Source organism: Phyllostomus discolor, chromosome 7, assembly GCF_004126475.2.
Source record: "Phyllostomus discolor isolate MPI-MPIP mPhyDis1 chromosome 7, mPhyDis1.pri.v3, whole genome shotgun sequence".
NCBI lineage: Eukaryota > Metazoa > Chordata > Mammalia > Chiroptera > Phyllostomidae > Phyllostomus > Phyllostomus discolor.
Window position 1 is genome coordinate 54,256,261 of NC_040909.2, and position 23,424 is coordinate 54,279,684.

The 23,424-nt window shown below is 36.6% G+C and overlaps 1 protein-coding gene and 1 pseudogene across 1 annotated transcript in view; both read right to left on the reverse strand.

The window, feature by feature from the left end:
* FHIT (fragile histidine triad diadenosine triphosphatase) overlaps positions 1 to 23,424 on the reverse strand; it is a 1,459,115-nt gene that overhangs the window by 1,368,088 nt on the left and 67,603 nt on the right. The gene's annotated exons all lie outside the window — the stretch shown is intronic.
* On the reverse strand, positions 544 to 688 carry LOC114502199 (annotated as a pseudogene).

The window sequence follows — 23,424 nt, forward strand, 5'->3', positions numbered from 1 at the left end:
GAGAAAGAGAGTGAAAGAGAAACATCAGTTTGCTGTTCCACTTATTTATGTATTCATTGTTGCTTCTTGTATGAGCCCTAACCTGGGATTTAAACCACAAGCTTGGAGTATAGGGATGACACTCTAACCAACTGAGCAACCCGTCCAAGGCACATTTGAATATCTTTAAAATGAAAAATTATTCCACGAATTTTCTATAAATTAACTTCTTTATATTAGGATTTTCTTACAACATACTATATCAAAGGGGGTGATCAAAACAATAAGAGTAATTGTTAACATTTAAAATTAGACTGTTAAAAATAATAAATTTTTAATATAATAAAACTAGGCTGTTAGCCTTCAAAGACCATATTTTAGGGTGGGAAATAGATCTCTGAAACACAGCAAAAAAAAAAAAAAAAGGCAAAATGTTAACTTTCTAAAAACCTAAAAAATGTGTATTAAGCTTTTTTCCCACCAACTTACTGAAGATCAATAACATATACCTTACAATATATTTTAGAATTTCATTTCTTTACCCAGTCTAGGGGATTTTTTTTGTTTTGTGCCCCAGGCATGAAAAAGCTCTGGCCACCATCTCAGGCTTCAAACTGGGATGAACTAAGGACTGTACTTCTGCTTTATCCCTGACTGATATAAGAGCAACACCACCAATCAGGTATCTCCTTGCCCATTGCCAGAGCGAATTTGTTTCTCAATAGCACTGGCTGTTGTGCTTCACTTCCTGCAAAATGACAAAATTAGTGATAGCCTAACCCAGCGATTTTCAACAAGTGTGCTACAAGAATTTTTAAAACATGCAATACCAGACTATTTAGTCAGAAGCACTGATCTCTTTTCTCTTAGACTGTCAAATTAAAAAATGACAACAGCCAACACAATGTCCATCTGATGTGAATTAGTCCAAACTAATTTGAAGATTGGCAAAAAATATATATTTTTGGTGTGCCACAGAATTTTAGTAATAGTTTATGTGTGTCATGAGACGAAAAAGGTTGAAAATTTCTGGCCTAACCAATCATGAAGTTTCAGGTTTGAGGGGAAAGACCCCAAATGATTTTTAAATTATAATAATGCATAATTTCAACAATTTATTTTCTATAAAATAAATGCAGATAGAAATCTTATTCAGGTGATGGGAAAATTATTGGAAGAATTATTAGGAAGGAAAAAGCAGTCATGAATCCAGTTTGGTATAATTTTATATATTTATACATAATGTATCCATGTGTACATGTATAGCACACATGGCATATAAGACATACCATGCATGGTTATCATGCATGTTATATGTATCTATTGGTTTTTAGAGATAGGCTCTTACAATTAGGAAACCTCTGGTTGTTATCATTTCTAAATAGTATTATGACTGTAGAAAAAAGTTCTTTGCTCAGACTTGGTCTTATCATTATTTTAGTATCTAGATATGGCAAGAAAATCATTACCTAAAAAAAGTTTTCCATAGATCTGTTTTTGGAGTTTTTTGAATGAGAAATTGCATTCTTTTCTCTTCAAGTGATACAGTATTGTCAGTCTAGGAAATTATAATCATATTAGAATAATAAGTGAATTGTCTTTTCTATTTTATTGCCCATGTGTTTTTTATAGTTTTACTGAGATATATTTCACATATCATAAAATTCATTTCTTTAAATTATGAAATTCATTACTTTCTATTATATTTATAGAGTTGTGCAACTAACAACACAATCAATTTTATAACATTTCATCAACCCAAAAAGAAACCTGGACCAATTAGCAGTCACTCCAGTTTCCCTTAACTCCTCCAAACCCTAGCAACCACTAAGCTACTCTCTGTCCATTAATTTGCATATTATGAAATCATACAGTATGTGACCTTTTGTGACTGGCTCTTTTAGTTAGCATAACATTTTCAAGGTTCATTTTCAAGGTTTATTCATATTGTAGCATGTATCAGTACTTAACTCCTTTGTAAGATTGAATAACATTGCATAATATGAATATATCATATTTGTTTATTTCTGATTGCAGATAGAAAGTTGGGTTTTTTCTGCTTTTTGACATGAATAACATGTTTGATGGTATGTGTGTGCATAATATATATAAATTACATAGTTTTTCTTTTTAAAATATATTTTATTTATTTTTAGAGAAAAGGAAAGGGAGAGAGAAAGAGGGAGAGAAACATCAAAGTGCGGTTGCCTCTCATGTGCCCCCTACTGGGGGCCTGGCCCACAACCCAGGCATGTGCCCTGGCTGGGAATTGAACCAATGACCCTTTAGTTTGCAGGGCAGCACTCAATCCACTGAGCCACACCAGCCAGGACTCATTCTAATAGTTTTATGTAGATTTGCCAGTGCACTTTTAACTTTAACTTTTAAATTATTTTGATCCCCACCATACTTCTAAACATCAGTGTATGGCACCATTATATAACAATTATCCCTAATTTTGAGCAATTAAATCTTGTCTGCTTCCACCTCTCAATTAACCCCCTCAGACTGATGACCACTTCCACAGTAAAGTGAAAAGAATGACATAAACAAGGAAAATTACTTCTTCCTTAATTCCTTCTATTCTAGTGATTAGTAAAATGATACAGACTAATAAAATTAAACATAAGATAAGCTACTGAAACTCTGCCTAGCATTACACTGCTAAAATGAAGTCAAGCAAAACGTAACCAAAAGTGGATTTTGACATTTCATATTTTGTTGAATACAGTTAGAGTGCTGGCAATCACTGTCTCTTACATATAAATTAACAGCCTACCATCTGTCAAGTATTGGGATAATCACAGGGTTTAGTGCACAATATGGTTATTAGAATATGACCTGACAAAAACGAAAAGAACACAACCTAATTTGGACTATAGAATCTATGATCTCACTTGCAAATGACAGTTTGACAAGCTATTATTCTGCATTTTGGCTTCTACAGTAAGAACCAATTTATGCATGTTATACAGGCAACAGCCTGTGTAAGATTGCTTTAAACTATAAAGCCTGCTTGGTCATACTATATTTTTAAATTAATTCTTATACAAATATGTATACCATGAGTAAGTGGAAATGTAATGATCTGAGCCTTCACATTTCCAAGTGAAGGACCAATCATTAGGCAAAAAAGTCTTTGTGATATTGTTGTCAGCAATTTGCACAAGATTTTTGAGGGTATATTCAAAGAAAAGGCTGTAAAACTTATTAAAACTATTCACATGGACATATATCAAAGTCAAATAGTTGACAGTTTTGAAAAGTGTAATATATGAAACACTCTGGTGTGGAATTTACTTCATCCCCAACAGTGACATCTGCTAATGAGCATCATTAATATCGCCTACTTTTATTTATCCTAATGCCTTGTGGGTGCCATCTTTATGTACATTCCCCTATGGCACCTTTTGTTTTCATCCTGGGGAAAAATCCCATACTGACAGCTGCCTCTAATAAAGATGACTACGGCAAAATTCTTCTTTTTCTGCTTACAGAAAGAACATAGAGTCCCAAGTTCCTTCTATTGTTGTTTTCTGTGAAACACTGCAGAAATGCATGGTGCTTCTGAAGGTTATTTAAGAGTACACCCATTGTGTCTAAAACACATGCTTAGGAGAGAAATGCATTAATTAAGTCTCAAGGCAAAACATTCTGTTGAGGTGACAAAACAAAACAGATTTTTTAATATTAGCAATTATACTACCTGGGGAGCTTAAGTGAGATAATAACTACATAATATATTAAGCAACTCATACTGCAAATTCTGTTGCTTTTAGACTATATCTTTTCCATTATTTTCACACTTGTTTCCTTTCATGGTAGGAAAAAATGATGTATTTTTCTGTCATGTTTGTTCAATATACAGTGAGTTAGAGTGCCAAGGCTCTCCTGCAAAGGATCTTGGGATCTGATTTTAATATTCTGCAATATGAAATTTAAGAACAGTGTGTGATGAATTGTCAGATCACACAATATGCCCAAATTTCCCAGTACAATCATTTCATGGCTATTCCTTGAAGATCAGAAACAAAATCTCATCAATATTTGTATAAGTCCCTTAACTGTATAAAAATATACAAAATACTATTCATATCCATTGGTTTAGAATGACTCATCTACAGCTGTAACCCTGCTTACAAGTACAATATGAGAGCAGAAAACAGAAAAAAATAAAGAAAACTTCAGGAAAACTCATGGACACTTACCCATTTATAAGAAAGCCAGGTCTTTTCCTTCCTTTAGAAAAAAAAATATATAAGCAAATCCCAAGTTCTTTGTAGGTACATTTGCCTTTATCACTTGGCCATTATATTCATGATCTTTTTAATTTGAAGGCTATCTATCATGGCCAAATGAACAAAAGAATTTTCTCTGTAAATTATTTCCTTTAGAAAGAATAATTCCCAGATTCAGAAGTCCATTGAAAAAAGAACATTAGATATGTCAGAAAGAAGGAGGTAAAGAGGGACAAACAGAAGAAAACAAAGTAAATAATCCATGCGCAGACAAAAGGCTGGAAGAAAATTCACAAAATTATTTATGTGTGATAAGGCTCTGAACGACTTAGGTTCTTTGAATTTTTATTCATTTCTGAACAAACACAAGTCACATTTTCATGAAAAAGAAACTCCTACGTGTATTTTTCTCCTCTATGCTTTAAATGGATAATTTACATACAGTATACTATACAAATCTTAAGTAGGTAGATCCTTAACATCTTCATAAACCCAAAGATCCCACACCCAAAACCAGACATAAATTTATTTCCAGAAAATTCTTTTGTTACTCTTTTCCGGCAATAGTCTCTTTCACCCCTCCATTTTTCTGACTTCTCTTACCATTGATTCATATTACTGATGCTTAAACTTTATGTAAATGGAATCATAGAGTGTATACTTTGGTTTGTGGCTTATTTTGTCACAATAAGGCTTTTGAGGTTCACTTATACTGTTACATATATCCATTGTTCCTTGTTTGCAAAGTAGTATCTCATAGTACGACTATGCCCCAATTTGTTAACTCACTCACCCGTTGATCAAAACTTGGATTTTTATCACGATTTTTGGCTATTATAGATAAAGCTGCTATAAGTATGTGTAATATACATAAATATTTGTGTAATAATATAAGGAGAATATATAACACATAGTTTTTAGTTTTGTTTATTTTTTAAAGATTATATTTATTTATTTTTAGAGAGGGGAAGGGAGGGAGAGAGAGAGAAAAACATCAATGTGTGGTTCCCCTTACACACTCCCTACTGGGGACCCAGACTGCAACCAAGGCATGTGCCCTGACCAGGAATCAAACTGGTGACCCTCCAGTTCACAGGTTGATACTCAATCCACTGAGCCATACTAGCGAGGGCTGTAGTTTTTAATTTTAAAGGTCTAGTATTTGTTTTTTTATGGTCATTGTATTTAAAGCTAAAGAAAAATATTTAAAAATATGATCTTAATGGTTTCAACCTAAGAGAAGGCAATACACAAAATTCAAAGCACAAATTTGTAAAATGTTGTGTCCCAAGATGCAGAGTTCACACCAAGATAAAGGAATTATACACCTCACTGGGATCCCAGAAAACTGGTTACTGCCCCTTCTGCTAGATTTGCTTGACCTCCAAAAAAAAGATTTTTAAAGGCTTCCACAGAAACATTATTCAATCCCTTGGTTTTAACAACTAAAACTTTCCTTTAGCTGAAAGGGTAATAAAGAAAAAAATAATTCATAAAGTAAATCTATCAAATAATTAAAAGGCAATATTTCAGAGCTGAAAAGTCATCACCAGTCAGGGAAAAAATACAGAGAAGTGAGAAACTATTGAAATGGGACCAGTGGATGGCAGAGTCATTACTCCAAGCCAGGGAGAAGAAGAAGGGTTTTCTCTGGGAATAATGACAACTACAAACAGTCATCATGTTTTTAAGGATCACCTATAGAGTGGCTATAAATAATTTATCATCCAATGACACACTTTTAAGATTGAAATGGGTACTAAAAATAAATACAATTGTTTAATTTTTGAAATATTTACTTGTTGACTGCAAAACTGGTTTTATTATACTGACAGCCATTAAAAAATGGTCCTATTCCAAAATGGTTTCCAAAAATAGTTGTTTTTAGTTAAAATGTGCATGTGTGCATTGTAGGGGAAGAAATATTCTTCTTTGCCTTCTTTGGATATCTGGCTGGACCTAAGAATCAAACTGGCACAAGATAAACAGGAGAAAATACAAATTTCAATAAAATATAAGTTATATTGAATTTCTACATATACATGGGAAGCCTTCACAATAAAGATCTGAACAAGTGACCAGAACAAGAAGCTTTCATACCTTTTACACAGAGAACCAATGAGTTTGTGAAGAATTGACAAAACAAAGGGTTTGGGCTATGTATAAATGGTACAGATGTTAACTAGGGTGATACAGGTCAGCTTCACAACTTTGTTTATACAGCCTTCTGGGCCCTGAATCCCCTGTCTCTGGTGATAAGGATGTCTTCTATCCTCCTGGCAGAGGCAGGGTACCTTCCACACAGAAGATTTATTTCTGCTTTCAGGAGAACAAAAAAGGGTCATTGCATTTGCTGTTCCTAAAGTACTTTTAATTCAAAATAATCAATATGCCAAAGGGACATTTTTGGAAGTGACATATTCTGAACTCTTTACATAGCTAGATAGTTAGATCTATGTCCAGAACACATGCTAAACTGGACAAGATGCAAAGAAAACTTATACAAACTGGGATTATCCTAAGCAAACTAGAACTTAAGCACTAGCGAATTGAGTATGCTAGTCAACTGTTACCTCCAACTGTTTCCAAAGAACTTACCAAAGTAACTTAGTAAATCAAACCTAAGGTGCTGCCTCTGGCCTTTTGTTCATTTAGTAAATAATTTTTGAAAGGATCCACCATGTTTGGCATGGCCCCAAGCATGGGGATACAATTGTAAATGAGTTAGAGAAAAGACCCAAGAAACAAGTTACACGCAACTATGTTAGGCGCAGAAGCCTTTGAAAACGTTTTGTACAGTAGCTCTCAACAGGGTTAATATTGTCCCCTATGGTGACTTCTGGAATTTCAAGAGGAAAGTAACTAGTATTTTCTGAAGGATTCCAGGAAGCTAAATGTCCTGCAATGTGCAGGACAGGCCCACACAATGAAAAACTGCCCTGTGTCCCCATAACTTTCAAATGACCCACTGGCCATTCATGGAGGTAACACACACACACACACACACACACAAACACATGCACACACAATTTATGCTTATTTGCTCTACATACAACCCAAAGTATCTTCACACATTTTTAATCTTCACTGAAATTTTCATGAGTGAAACTAGCATGTAAACCAAAGAAAGGTTGTACTTTGTTTTATTCAACATTTTACCAGTTGTTTACTATTTCAGAAAATCACATCACTGACAGCATTGTGGCATATGTTACTCAGCCTACCAATATAAAACACAACTGCATTAGCCTGCATTCATATCTGTCACATGCAAATATGTAGAAAGAGAAATAGGCTTAGTGGCAAATATTATTAAATTGGTCATGACACATGAAACCCAGGAATATTACCAAATTGCATCCATGGAGAATGTCTTTAAATATTTGATTTTATTGCCAGAATGCATGCCTTTTAAAAATTCTGTAGCATGATAAGAAATCTATATCATAAAAATTACTAATTAAAGTTATTTACTTATTTTAAAGTTGCCTCATTTCTCAATCTTACACTGAAACTGTCCCTAGAGGTCTCCCACACAACTTCTTTATGACTTTTTATATTACTGTTTCTTTTTCTAATCCAGTCCCTATTCCCTACTGCTTACTGAAGGGCTATTTAAGGACCAGAAACAAAATATATGCCTCAACCTGAGAGGATCTCCAGATTAGAAGTATTCTTCTAATGATTCTTTAATACTGCTCCATCTCTTAGCATAACATAGGGAACTGCAACTGGCACACTTGCTAGGTTCTCTACCTCAAAACTGTATGATTTACTTAGCATGTTAGCCCTATTTCAACTATTTCTCTCTTTATTTCATCATATATGTTATTATTTATCCTAAGACTACTTTTTATTCTAATGTCCCACATACCTCTCCTCTTTCATTTCTGTACTCTTTCAACAGAATGGCTTCTGATCTTCTCCTAAACCCAAATGTACTCAGATCAAGTAGATGTAAGCAGTTAATTAATTCACTGTGCCTTCTAGTTGTGCCTGGGCATTTACATGAAATATTTAGTTTATTGTAAATCACTTCCCTTTTATCTTTTCTTTATATTAATCCTCACCTGAGGATATGCTTCTTGATTTTAGAAAGAGAGGAAGGGAGGCGGGGAGAGAGAGAAACACCAATTTGAGAAACATCAATCGGTTGCCTCCCATATACACCCCAACCAGGGATCAAACCCACAACCATACATGTACCTTGGCTGGAAGTCAAACCCGCAAACTTTTTTGGTGCATGGGATGATGCTCCACTCAACTGAGCCACACGATCAGGGCATAACATTTTTTAAGGTATGAGGAAAGGTAGATTATATTGTATATGAATTTCACTTTAGGAAAATAAAGGAGACATAAAAAATAAACTTTATAAAAAGAAGGCAATCTATCTGTTGGGATTAAATAGTTCATTTTAATCGAATTTGGAGTGGTGGTTGTTTAAACTGAAACTAAGAGGATGGGCAAGAGTGAGCTAAGTGGAAAGGAAGAAATCAGGAGAGACAGGAAGAGGGGCTAAACCCTCCAAGTTAGAATCCTCCTCTTGTACAAAAAACTAACAGAACAGAAAGTAGAGAATTTGAGCTGGAACAATGGTTGCTAAGAGATGGTAGGTGATCCACTAAAGGCACAGAGCTGATTTTGTTGACAAAACAGCTAACTTTTACATTTTAAGTAAGTATTAGTAGAGGTGGGACAAGAACATGATAAATACATGGCTCCTGAATGACTGAATTCTGGGATGCTCTGAGCTACAGCATGGATGTCAAGGGAAGGGAAGAGAGTTAGAGATGAGATGGAAGAGGGAAGCAAGAGCCTGGCCATCCAAAGTCCTATAGGCCAATGCCATGGACACTGTCTTATGGGTCTATATCTTAAAATCAATGAAAGGCCATTTAAAGGACTTTAAACAGAGAAATGACAAAATATTATTTGTGTTTTTATAAGATCAGTATGGCATCCATGTGGGAAATTGATAGGAAATATATAAGACCACTGTGGGTAGGCCAGTCAGACAACTGGCTCTTATTTAGACAACTATTCCAATTGTCTAAATAAGAGCCATCGCTGGCCTAGACTCAGGTGATAGCACTGAAGGTGAAGAGGAATTTCAGAGAAAACATACATCCTGGAATCTAAGGTACCATAAATTGGAAGAACATTGACTTAATAATAGCTTTTCGCATGATACTGAAACCCACTGCACCATTCTCTTAACATTGTTTCTGAAATTGATGACCTGTAAATTCACATGTAGCTATGGATAAACAATCCCTTTGCTTAAAGGATTCTAGGAGCTAACCTCAAAGAAAGCAGACTCTATCTAGCCTTCCACCATTTTGTGCTGGCCTCTTACAAAAAAAAAAAAAAAAAAAAAACAGATCAGCTCATAGCTAGACCAGCTATGAGATGGGTATTGGAGAAGACTGTTCTGACTCACACATACCCTCAACGAGAGCCCAAACCCTCCACTGATTTCTTTTGTTCTGCCTTTCCTTTCCCCCACTCATAAAACCCCTACATTCCCTGAGATGCTAAGAAGATTTCTGTGATGAAAGTCTCCCATTTTCTCAAGCAGCCAGCCCTTGAATAAACCATCTTTCCTTGCATCAGCAACTATCTCTGGAGTTTGGCTTTCAAAGTGGCAGGCAACAAAACCTGGGTTCATTAACAACACTAAATGAGCATATGAATGGAAAGATCTCATATTTCAGGCCTACCAGTCAAGATGCAGCATAGGTAAACATACTCACCTCGTCATACAACTACAGAGAAATTACAACTAGCACACAAAACAAATATCATCCAGAACTATCAGAAAATTGAGCTGTATGGAGTCTGACAATCATGGATTTAAAGAAGCCACATTCATCTGATGGGTAGGAAGGCCAGAGGTATAAAAAAAAAGGCAAAAAGGTACAGAGACATGTGTAGTATGAAGAGGTGGCAGAACGTGCAGTCCCACATTCACATTTGGTGGGTAAAAATCAGGAAGAATACCTTGGGAGTGAGGGATCCCAGTCACAGGCCAGACCACACAGCCCCAGGTTCCAGCACCAGGAATGTAAATACCCATAACTTCTGGCTGTAAAAACCAGTGGGGATTTGGGCAGCAGAAGAAACTGCTGGGTTTTCAGGAGACTTCTCTTAAAGGGCCCACACAAACTTAGGACTTACACAGATCCACCCACTCTGGGATTCAGCAGGAAGGCAACAGCTAGAAGGGCACCGATGGCATACAGAAAGAAAGTGAAATGACTGGAAACAGGGTGAGTGCCAGGAGATAGCTGCCTCTGGGGCAAACTTCCTGAAGGCAGGCAGCAGTATTGTCTCCTCCCCGAGCTCTCCCCCTCACAGAGCCACAAAACAATGAAGGAGATTGCCCCACCCTGGCAATTACCTAAGGCTCTGTCCCACGTGATTTACAAATGCCTTTTCTACAACAGGCCAAGCTACTAAAACAGGGAGTCAAAGCAGCACTAATATATATATATATATATATTATATATTATTATATATATTTTATATATATATAAAAACAGGGAAGCTGCCAAAGTGAGGGGATATATATATTTTATATATTATTATATATATTTTATATATATATAAAAACAGGGAAGCTGCCAAAGTGAGGGGACAAAGAAATGTGGCCCAGGTGAAACAACAGAACAAAACTCCAGAAAAAGAACTGAACAAAATGGAGATGACCAACCTATCAGATGCAGAGTTTAAAACAGTGATTATAAGGATGCTCAAAGAACTCATTGGATACTTCATCAACATAACAAAGACCCAAGCAGAAATGAAAGTTACACTAAGTGAAATAAAGAAAAATCTACAGAGAGCCAACAGTGGACAGGCTGAGATTCAAATCAATGATTTGGAACATAAGCAATAAAAAAATATTCAATCAGAACAGCAAAGAAAAAAATCTAAAAAGAATGAAGAGAAGCTAAGGAGCTTCTGGGACACCTCCAAACGTACCAACATCCAAATCATGGGGATGGCAGAAGGAGAAGAGGAAGAGCAAGAAATTGAAAACTTATTTTAAAAAAATATGAAAGAAAACTCCTCTAATTTGGTGAAACAAATAGACATACAAGTTCAGGAAGCACAGAAAGTCCCAAACAAGATGAATGCAAAGAGGATCACACCATAATTAAAATGCCAATGGTTAAAGACAGAGAGAACTTAAAAGCATTAAAAGTAAAGCAAAGAGTTACCTACAAAGGAGTTCCCATAAGAGTATCAGCTGATTTTTCAAAAGAAACTTTGCAGGCTAGAAGGGACTGGCAAGAAGTATTCAAAGTAATGAAAAGCAAGGACCTGCAACCTAGATTACTATATCCAGCAAAGCTATCATTTAGAATTGAAGGGCAAATAAAGTGCATCCCAGACAAGGTAAAGCTAAAGGTGTTCATCATCACCAAGCCATTATTACATGAAATGTTAAAGGGAATTATATAAGAAATAGAAGAAGATAAAAAATATGAACATTAAAATGACAAGAAATTCACAACTATCGACAGTTGAACCTAAAAAGCAAACTAAGAAAACAAGCAGTACAGAAACAGAATCATAAATATGCAGATCATTTGGCGGGTTATCAACTGGGAGGGGGAGGGAAGCAGGGGAAAAAAATGCAGGGATTAAGAAGCATAAATTGGTAGGTACAAAATAAAGAGGGGGATGTTAAAAATAGTATAGGAAATAGAGAAGCCAAAGAACTTATATGTACGACCCATAAACATAAACTAAGTGGGGGAATTGCTGGAAGGAATGGGGTTACCAGATGGGGGAGGCAAAGGGGGAAAAACTGGACAACTGTAATAGTATAATATCTAAAATATATTTTTAAAAAAGAAAGATCTTGTATTTCTGAGACAGTAAAATATAGAAAGTGTACGCTTCTTCAAATGGAGGAAATACAATTGTTAGTGTGTAGAAAATAGGATATGGAGACTAATCAAATGATTGATGACAATGAACAACCCATTGGAAAATGTTGAATTTGTCCAGTTCCCCTCTTCTCAAAATTCCAAACATCTGGTAGGTTGGCTTCAGTAGTTTTTTTGTCTTTAATTGACCTGACAGACAAAATTGGTGATGTAGATATAAAATTGAGAAGGTCACTGGAGAAAATAAAAGTGAAAATCCCTTCTCAGGTAAAGATACATTTAAGTAAGAAAAGTTGTCTAGCCTGCTGGCCTTCTAATACCAGAGGCCTAAAATGTGTAAGTTGAAGTTTGCTTCTGCTAAACAATGTTCACAGAGCAATGAAAGTCAAGGCCTGGTTGTTGCTATTAGTGTGAAGATGATGATTTACAGCCAATGTCCATGCCTAGGCCTTGAGGTTTGTTTATAATTTACAGTAAGAGAAGCCCAACCTTAAATTATTGTTAGCAATCCTCAAAATTTAAAAAAAAATTATGTAAATATATACATATCATCTTTTAAATTTATTGCTTAGGGGACAAGTTTTGCAACTATATACATCTATGCTAATCAAAGTTTAATTTCTCAGATAAATATATTCTTTGACTCTGCTCCATCATTTTGTGACTGTCCATCATCTGAAAAACCCCAAATAAGCTGGTATTTAAAAAAATTAAGTACAGTGCATTTTGGGGGGAAGGGGATCATCATGCTCACATATGACAGGTCAGTCTAGCCAAGCACACCTGTCTATTCATGAAAGCTACTGCTCACTGGGTCCAAAGAAACTCCTCCAAAAGATAGGACCATTTACACTAAATGAACTGAACACAGACTGGAGTAACAACAGACATTAAGAAGTCTATTACAGCTGCCAGGGGCAGTATCAGGGAGAATCCCTGGATGACAGACAACATGATGATATAGAAGGAAGCACCTTCAGTCAGAAGGGAAGAGGAAAACCCATCACAGAACAGTTTTTTTAAAATATATAAAGAGGAAATAATGTTTAAAAGTAAACCTTTGAAAAAGCAGAAGAATTTTGTTATTTTTCCTCTGCCTGCAGTAAGCTCTTGGTATTAGTGCTGCAATGCATTTGCTTCCCCATAATATTCTCAACACTAACAAGATCAGAGGAAATAATTTATTCCACCCCCTCTCCTGCTACTTCCTAAAGGCAGTGGGTGTCCTTAGGGACACGGGATTTCTGAATTGCTTTTGGCCATCTAATATTGCAGCTCTGCAGCCTTACCTTAAATGGGCCAGAAAAATAAAAATAATTACATTAATGCTGGGAATCAAAGTTTATTGGCTGTCCCTTGAGGTGGAAAACCAAAAACTGGTTACAAAAGTTGCCAGCTTATTTAATGATACCATTGCCTCCTCCACAGTCTTGTCAAAACAGCTTCTGAAAGCATTTTCAAATAAAGCCACCTCTGATGCACTTCAATTCAATAGCTTATCTATTCCCTTTTAAATAAAAGCTAGTGCCCATCATCTCGCCTTCCACATACACATCTCCTCAAAGGAAGGACCCTGACAGGCCCTCCTCCCCTTCTAAGCAACTGCCAAAAACAATTCTCCAAGGCAATATCTCTGTCATCATTTCCTCTCCCCTCAGGAAGGTTCTGCTTCATTGAATATTCTTCTAAACCAATGAGAGAGTCACATGCTTCCCCACGGTAGCAATTTGCATTTATTATAGCATTCATGGCTGCTAATGAAACCTGCAGCAGTTGGCTTCTCTCACTTTCCAACCAGTTTTTACAGCACCGAAATGAGGGGGAACTTGCGAACACACCCATTTCATAGATGAGCTGGGAGACACAAAGACCAGGCGTCTCGTTGATCTCTGCAGCTTTCACAGAGATAGCTACAGCCCTGGCAAACAGGCTTGAAATAAAAGATTTCTTGAATTGATTGAATTATACTGAATTAGTTACTAAATTAAAATTTTAGAATTAACCTGAACCAAATTGAACTAAAGCAAAATCTAGCCTCCTTTATACCTGGCCAACACTTACCTTTATTTCCATAGTTTGATTTGGGGGTTTTGGTTATTTTACTTTTTATTATGAAAATTCTCAAACAGAACAAGAAACAAATATAATAAATCCCCAAGTACCCATCTACTCAGGACCAGTAATGATCAAGATTTTCCCCTCATTTGCTTCATTTTTCCTCTCCTTTTTCTTCCTCATTGGATATTTTAAAGCAAGGTCAACACATCATGGCATTTCATCCCTACTTTCTTCAGGCACTGCAGTGTACAGAAAGAAGTTAACGCAGTAGACCTGAGGCTGAAATGCTTAGAAAAGTTTGCTCACAAAGTTGACTCTTGGCTGATATCTGGGAACTTGAATTTCAGGAGGGTTCTCACCACTCCCGGAACTGATGAGAGTGGCTCCCTTTGCCTAAACTGCTTCTACAAACAATATGGTTGATGCCAAAACTGCTTTCCTTTTGGAGGCTGAAGTTTTGATATGTATTAGGCAGAAGGTGCCTAAGTGACCAGCCCCCAGTAAAAACATTGGGCACTGGAGCTCTAATGAGCTTTCATGTTAAACAACCTTCATACATGTTGTCACATCAGCACAGCCCCTAGTGACTCCACTGGGAGACAACTCTGGAAACCTTGTGCCTGGTTTCTTCTGGACTTCACCCCATATGCCATGTACCTTTATTGACTTTTCTTTTCATCCTTCTCCTGTAATAATTCACGGCCATGAGTACTCCTAAAATATCATTGAACCTGGGTGTGGTCTTGGGCCTGCTGACCCCTTTGACTACCTCAGCTTAAACCTCACTTCTTCATGAAAACATCTCTTACCTTGGGTGATGCCAAACTAGGGGAGGTCCCTGTTGCCCACTCTTATAACACCTTGAACTCTACATAGCATCTGTCAAAACTGGTCCTGCAGACTGTTACAATTATTTACCTATGCTCTCTCTCCCCACTTAAGCCTCTCAGCTCCCTGAAGGTAGGAACTATATCTGCTTGGTTTACCATGTATCCCTAACAATGAATACTGAAAGTATGAATTTTTTAAAGATCCAAGAGAATATCACATCTTCTCTCCAAGCACAGTTTAAGAGTTAGTTTCAGCTTAAGAGCTGAAGTGTCCATGATTTCCCCTGCATTTCACTCATTCATTCATTAAATAGCATACACTTACTGTGTAATCCTTACGTGTACTCATTCAGATCAGTATCTACTTCATTATCATCATTTTATAATTAGCAAGATCATCCCAATGCTTCTTCTTATAGGAGAGGAGGCACAAATATGCATGGGGGCTCCTGTGACTAACAAATCTATTTGCAACACATTGTGGGACCCTCTTTTCCACCTTACAATCCTCTGGAGCTTCTTATTTAAATGGAGGCTCAGAATTATTCATATACATCCAATAAAGTTTGTGAACCACTGCTCTGGGTCGTTCTCCAAAAGTAGAAGGAAAACTATTAGGAAGAAAACCACATAGGTTTGACTTTTCAGCTGACTTTTTAAAAAGATGAATGTACCACAGTTAAAATATAAAACAAAAAATTATGCTAAATTCCTTCCACTATTGAAACACCATATGACAACAGATAGAATAAGCATATATTTCTTTAAAGAAGTGAGCTTCCCATATGCTGAAAGGGATACATCTATATATGCACACACCATCTTGTACACCTAATTTGTGTGGCAGACTTTTTTCATGAAGGATGAAAATAAAATGTGATGGGATCCAACTGGATGACAATTGGCAATATATTAAAAAAATTATGTTTGAGTATTCATATACCCCATCCTCCAACAAATTTTCTCTAAGTATACATTAATAGCCAAGACAAACTTTAGCATGTATTTGAAGTCCAGCAGTGAAAGGTGGACTTTGTGCCAGAAACACACTGGCAGTCAAAGTGTCTCAACTTCATATATAGCAAAGGAGAAATGTACACCAGAGGAACCTTGGGAACATCCTCATAAGGACAAGTTACCTGGGCCTTTTCCTACAGTTGGGGGATCAAAACAGACAGAAACTGACCTAGAAACAGTAACCACACAGAGAAAAGCAGTGATAGTCAAAAGAGAGGGATGTTTAGTTCTTTTTAGTCAGTCATTTACAGGGTTACCGAATGGTTTTGTATATGTTTTATTCTGAACATTGCTTATATTCCAATTGCCAGCAATGTTTTACTTTCTTACATACATACCAGGAAATGTGTGTAAGAACTTTCATAGCGGCACCATTCTTACAAAGAAAAAAGGAAAGGAAAAGAAAAAGAAACAAACCAAATAGCCAATGATGAGAATATCTATACAAAGTAAAAATATTTAAAAAGAACAAGAAATGATGAACATAATGTTAGTAGTTACCTCTTAGGAGGGGACAAAATTAAAATAAAAATAGCACACACTGAATGTGAGTTATTGGTGATATTTTGTTCTTAGCTTTATGATGATTTGTTATATTATGAAATAAATAAATCAGGATGAGGTTAATGCATGAACTGAGGATGACAGTGTGTCGTGAACCAAGGACTATCTATATCTATCTCTGTAACCTGAAATCCAAATTATTTTAAAACAAACAAAAATAACAATAATCATTCTCACCTACATTTCCTTCTCAGACACACAGTCTCCACTTAGCCCTTTTTAGCCATGACACACTAGGTGTCAATTGTGTTTATACAGCACCTACAATAAACATGACTTTTTATTAAATGCAAATGTTACTGCAAAGCAGAATCAACTATTGACTTTGTGCAACCTCTCATCTACAGAACCATCAATATGTCAGGCAAGGGGCAGGATTTATTATCAATGCACATGTTTCTGAGGGCTTTCTGAAACACAACTAGTTTTCATAATTGGTAACCAAATAAAACCATAGGAAGCCAGAAGAGGAACACAAGTCTTTCCAGGGAACTTTAAAGAGATATGTCTAATTAAATGTATAGTGCTACACTATCATGGGCATTTCAACCCTTGCTCTTTGATGAAGGCAGTCCTCACAAATACGGTTTCATGTCTGACATAAAGACCAGAATACTTCACCTGTGCTTCTTCCCTTGACCTTCTACATATCAGTAACTGTTTTGGAAATGTCTTTATATTCAATGACATTTGCTTTTGAGGACATTTTTACAAATAGCAACACCAGGTCCTAGTTCGCTATAGCAGTAGGGCCTGTAAGAACCAAAGGAATGAATCCTTTTTAGCAGATGAGAACACAGTCAAATGATCCTTATTTTTAAAGGAGCTCTATGAACTATGTCACAGAAGGGGATCACATTGTCAAATACCATAAAACAGCAGATACTTAAACCTTAGCAGTCCAGTAGATCACCCAGTGACAAGTCCTCAGTAGTTGCAATGCCTGGATGGCTTAAAAGTAGACTGGGGAAAGTGTCACAATACTGGACATGGATCCAATGTTGCTGCTAATTGTTTTAGACCCAAGTATATTGGCCAATACTACTATCCCTAAAGGGGGAAAAATACAGGTTCTTGTAATAAACATCCGCTCTCTCTCTGGCTTTGGTCTAGCCCACACAGTTGTAGTTTATTTTAATAATACTTGAAAACTAATTGTGTCTTTTGTGATATAATCTGAGGTAATGCTATTTGAGATCAATAGAGCTAACATTTTCTATTTGGTCTTCCTGAAATTTTTGAGCCACTGAGAGGGACACTAAGGAAGTTAGCCTGCCTCATTGATGCAGATAGGTAACACACAAAGGGATAGTGTTTTTGAGGAGACCTACAAACAAGGAAAATTATAGGAATGCTCCCCTCCTTTCAGAGAAAAAGCTCTACCCCAGCATGTATGACTAGGCCAATGGTACATAAGCAGCATTTCCACTGCATCCACACCCCCGCCAGACACCTCCATTCAGTGCACAGAATACTCAGCTATAAGAGGATCTGCACACCTACACCATGCTACCTCCTTCTCACTTGGCATCTTTGCTTCCCTTTTCCCCTGAAAATAATCCCATCAGGTGAAGGGGTCCTCGGATACAAGGCACATCCATAGATACCCATGAATGGATACCAAACATTTCATTGACACCCTGAAACTGGGTACAAAATGAGACTTCTGTGTGCACATGCCTGCCACTATGAAAAGACATTCCCCAGAATTTTGATGCCAGGTTAAAATGGCTGTGTGGGAACAAGATAAAAAATATACATCTGCCATAACTAGTGCATATTTTCTTCCTAAATTACATTCAACAGCTTATTCCAATCACTGGATTTTTCATTTCCATAAAGCAATGTTCAGATTTTAAGTGTGCCAATAATTCCCCTGGAGAACTTGAGAAAACTGCATATTCCTGGCCCCCACCCCACCCCAGCCCCGAGACTGCAGATTTCATCAGTCCAGGAATCTGCATTTTTGCAAGTGCCTCCTCGTTTGGAGGTGTAGATGGTTGGAGAACCAAACTTTGAGAAACATTCCATGATCTGCCATCAAGCAGGAATCAATGCACATAGATTCATCTATTCAAGAGGAAAAATAATTATTTGTGTCATTGGAAAAGGATGGTTTTGGAAATCTTAGATTACTCTGTGAGCCCCAAGGAAATTAGAAAGACCTTTTTATTTTCAGTAATCACTTTCTTGACAGTTCCTGCAGCATGTTAAGATGGTTGTTATTGATGATTCTTATTACCTCTTCCTATGCAGTAAAACACAATAGAAAAGATGAGTATATTCTAAAACAATACAGCAAAGAAAAATAATGGTAGTCATGTACCCTTATTATTCATGTGGAATGACTAACATGAGGAACAGTGAAATGCCTTTTTAAAAGGTACATTGTGGCTCTATATTGGGTTGACTCAGTGTAAGTAGTTATGAAACAAGTGGCTATAGAGATGTAAAGGATGGGACAGTTTTCTACATTTCTATTTTGCCTTTTATTTTCCCTATGGCCTTAATGCTTTTCTTTTCATAATAAATGAAGTTATAAAGTTGCCTTACATAAAAGCTTGAAAGATGGGTAATCATTCACTTCACTATTGCATTGTCCAGTCTATTCAATCTGAAAAATGCTCTTCTCTTTTGTTCAGCCAGGATTAACTCCTTTGCAGAGTATAACAGAAATATCTGGGTATAAAATTGAGAAATTGTTCATAAATATTATGGAAGGCTTTTAGAGCTGTTTACTATCAGAGGTCTGATTTAGCAAAGAGTAATACTGCTTTTTCTGGGTTGTGAATTTTTTACTTTTTTCTTTTAACTAAATCACCACAGTTCAAAAAATTATAAGCATTTCATAGCAGTTTCACCCATGATTATAGCAGAAGGAAACAAATTGTTATTTTAAGAGACAGTTTTAATATCTTTTACTACATTTGGAGAAGGAAAAAAAATACCAGCATTGCTATCTCTTGTAGGTAACTTACTTATCTTGCCATTTTTATTTAAAGTCTTTGTGCTGAACCAGCCAATGAAATGCATTATTCCACTGGTTGGAGTATTCTAGCAGAAACAAAACTAGAGACAGCATGCATTACTGAGAAGCACACATTAACACGAATTTTTTAAAAAGACACTAGCTAGATAGTGGTTAACACAACTCAATCAAAATCAGTGACATACTTTATCAAACATTTGTGAAATTGTAGTTTTGAACTCTGACCTGCCACAAATTGAATCAAAGGGAACCTTTCTAATTCTGTCTCCTGGTACAATATGGCATTCATACAGAAAACATGGAGCTTGCACTAAACACATCCAGTTTGCAATGGAAAAATGAGGGTGATTCTTTCTACTAAGCATTAAAGAAATTTTTAACACATGGCTCCTGGTGGGGTTGCCAATTAAGGTGTTGTAGAACCTGTCAATGCTGGTTTAACATTCAACAAAGCAAATCATCAATTTAAACTCAATAGCACCAATCATCCTGTTAATTGACCAAATGATTATTCCTCTCCTACTTAAGAGGCAACCTGACACACTTGAAGAAATCCTTCTTTGTTGCAAACCTCCTGGAGGCTGTGCCAGACCTCAACTTGGCAAAAATTCTTTGGTTTTCTGGTTCATTGAAAGGTTGTCTCCCTTTGTTCTCAGAGGGGCTCCTGAATGAGGGCCAAGTTCTACTCTCACTTTCTGATTGCCTTCTCTCAAGGATGTTTTTCTTGCTTTGTGCCGTAAGAAGGAAGAAACTGGTGATAGGACATCCATTAGACTTGTGTTTTAAAGGGATTTAGCAAAGGGTGACCAACTGGACATGTTACTCATCATAGTGGGTCATACTCAAGGTGGAGTATAAATGGCCTAGCAGTAAATTATACCCCATTTTTTTTAGAATGTCTAACATATGAGCCTTGGGCCTCTTGATATTAAATCCAACTAGCTCTAAACTATAAAAATAAATCACGATCAGCTCTGGCCATATGGGTCAGTTAGTTGGATCATCCTTCCATACACCAAAAGATTGCAGGTTCAATTCCTGGTCAGGGCACATAACTAGGTATTAGGGCCAAACTTGGGGAGCCTCTTTGTGCAGCCACAAACTAAGAATGATATTTATATTCTTAGCAGCTTCAGTCCCTAGTCAGGGTGTGTAGGGGAGGTAACAGATCAATGTTTCTCAAATTGATCTCTCTCTCTCTCTCTCTCGCTCTCGCTCTTCCCCTCCCTCCTCTCTCCTCTCCGCTTTTTCCTCCCTCTCTAAAATCAATAAACATATCCTCAGGTGAAGATTGAAAAAAAATAAAGTCACGATTAAAGTATTTATAGAAAAATAAATGTGTTCAATGGTAAACTATGTATTACCTAGAGTATAAAGAAACACTCCTCTTGGGCATCAGGTTCCATAAGAGTTTTCTTACCACTCTGTAAATTATAGATAACAAATAGTAACACAGGATAATTTTTGTCTTTAGACATGCAGATTATATCCTGGCAATTGGAGATTCCATTGATTAACCAGCTCACCCCTGGAATACCATTTTTGCCTTTGTTTGTAACATTCATTTCAGTATCCCTGATCTCCTAATGTGTTCTTTGGATTTTCTTTAGACTTTATAACATCTGACTGGTTTTCTCATTATAAGTGAAATATAATATTTAATAAATATTCATTTTATATTAGTATGAGAGTCATGATTTCACTTTTAAATACACCACTTTTTAAAGATTTATTTATTTATTTATTTTTAGAGAGGGAAGGGAGGGAGAAAGAGAGAGAGAGAGAAACATCAATGTGCAGTTGCTGGGGGTCATGGCCTGCAACCCAGGCATGTACCCTGACTGGGAATCGAACCTGCGAAACTTTGGTTCACAGCCCACACTCAATCCACTGAGCTATGCCAGCCAGGGCTATGATTTCACTTTTTTTGAGAATTATTTTTTAATACTAGAAATATCTGATTTAATCTTAAATTGTATGCCTGTGCCATGCTCCTTCCTGTCACAGCCTCTGAACCTATTTAATCCCTCATCTGCTTTCAGATTTTGGCTCACTCATTTTTCCACAAACTAGCTTTCCCTGACCATCCCTTCTCAGACAGGCTCAGATCTCCCTATTCTATGCTCTTACTACACCACATACCTCTCCTTTGCAGCACTGAATACCACTGACACTTATTATCTGATTTTTCTGACTGATACCTGTTTTTCTCACTAGAATCAATGGTAATAATGGCAAGGACCATATCTGGTTTTGCACACCATTGTACTCCCACCTTCAGCCAGATGCTGGGCACACAGAGGGCTCAAATATATGCAGAAAATTTCCTGCATACATCAATAAAGCAATAGTTCCATCAATGAATGGATTGGGCCATAAAGACTCCTATTCTGGACCAAACCAAGGAGAAGGAAAAGGAGAGACTGTACTCTGATGTAAGTGCCAATGATTTGGAAGACTATAGAGATAACCTATCAAAGGGAGCAATGGTACTACTTAAGACCTTAGAAGGGGCCTAGATCAAAACAGAACTAGGATTTCTAAGATTCCTCTTCTCTCCTCCAGACTTCTAAAATCCAAGAGAACCTAGGAATTCTTGGGAATTTTGAACCAGCACAAAGGCAAAACAAAGAAACCAGTTGGACTCCTTTATGAAACAAGAGCAGCATGATAGAGGAATGGTTTTTAAAAATGTGGTCCCTACACCTGCAAATTATCAGGCCTCACCTCAGACCTACAGAATCAGAAATTCTGGAAGAGAAGCCAACAATATGGATATAAACAAGCCCTACAGGGTGAATCTGATATTTGACGTTAGAGAACTACTGACACAGAATAAAGATGAGCCTCAGACTCACCCAGACTCTGCTATCTATAGCCGTGAGGCCCTGGGAGAATTACTCAAACTCTCTAAACCTGAGCTTACTCATCAGAATAATGATAACAAAACTATTCCATAGAATTGTTTTAAGGAAAATTTTAAGTAATATATATATTGCCCAGCAAAATATGGTTATAAATTATATCTGCTATAGTGTTTGTTCTTCATTACACCACCACCACCATCATCACATCTTCCCCTTATCCAGACTCTTAAAGCCTAGAAACCCAGAGTAGAAAAATCTGACTAACACCACAATTTTTACTGGTGATTTATAATAAAATATTCTAACTTACAGTGCTTAAAATGTTACACAGCCACTTAGCAAACATGCTATTTGATTATCACAAAAAAAACCCAATCCTGTTATTTCAGACAACTCAGTGGATTTGCCCAATGTCACAAAGCTAATCCAAGTCATGTGCAGATCCAGAACTTGAACCCAGATACTATAATTCCAAATTCAGTGTTTTTCCCCTCTAGTCTTCACTGCCCATACTTCTGCTTTTGCTTATAACACTTTCCCAAGAAAAAGACACTAACCAAGACACACTGTAAGATAAAATAAGCCTGACATTCTTTAAAGAGCTTCTTGGACCCTGGCATATGGTTCTTCTGATTGTCCTTACTTACAAACCTCACATTTAAAGGAGCAGTCTGTATTGTCAAACTCCTTATTAGTAATAATTGGTCCCTTCTGTCATATGTTTTTTTATTTTTAATACAGACATCTACTTCATGTTGAACTCAAATATGTTTGATGCCAACCTTTTAACAACCCAATTTTTCAAATATTCACTTATAATACAGAAAGCTATGGAGCATCTTCCCAGCTCTTCAAATATGGTCACTTTCATAAATGTTATCCATTCTTTCTGTCAACAAGTATTCACAAAACATGTCCTCCTTGCCTGGCACTGTGAGAGGAAGCAGTGGCCACACAGTGATGAAAAGGCAGACGTGGGGC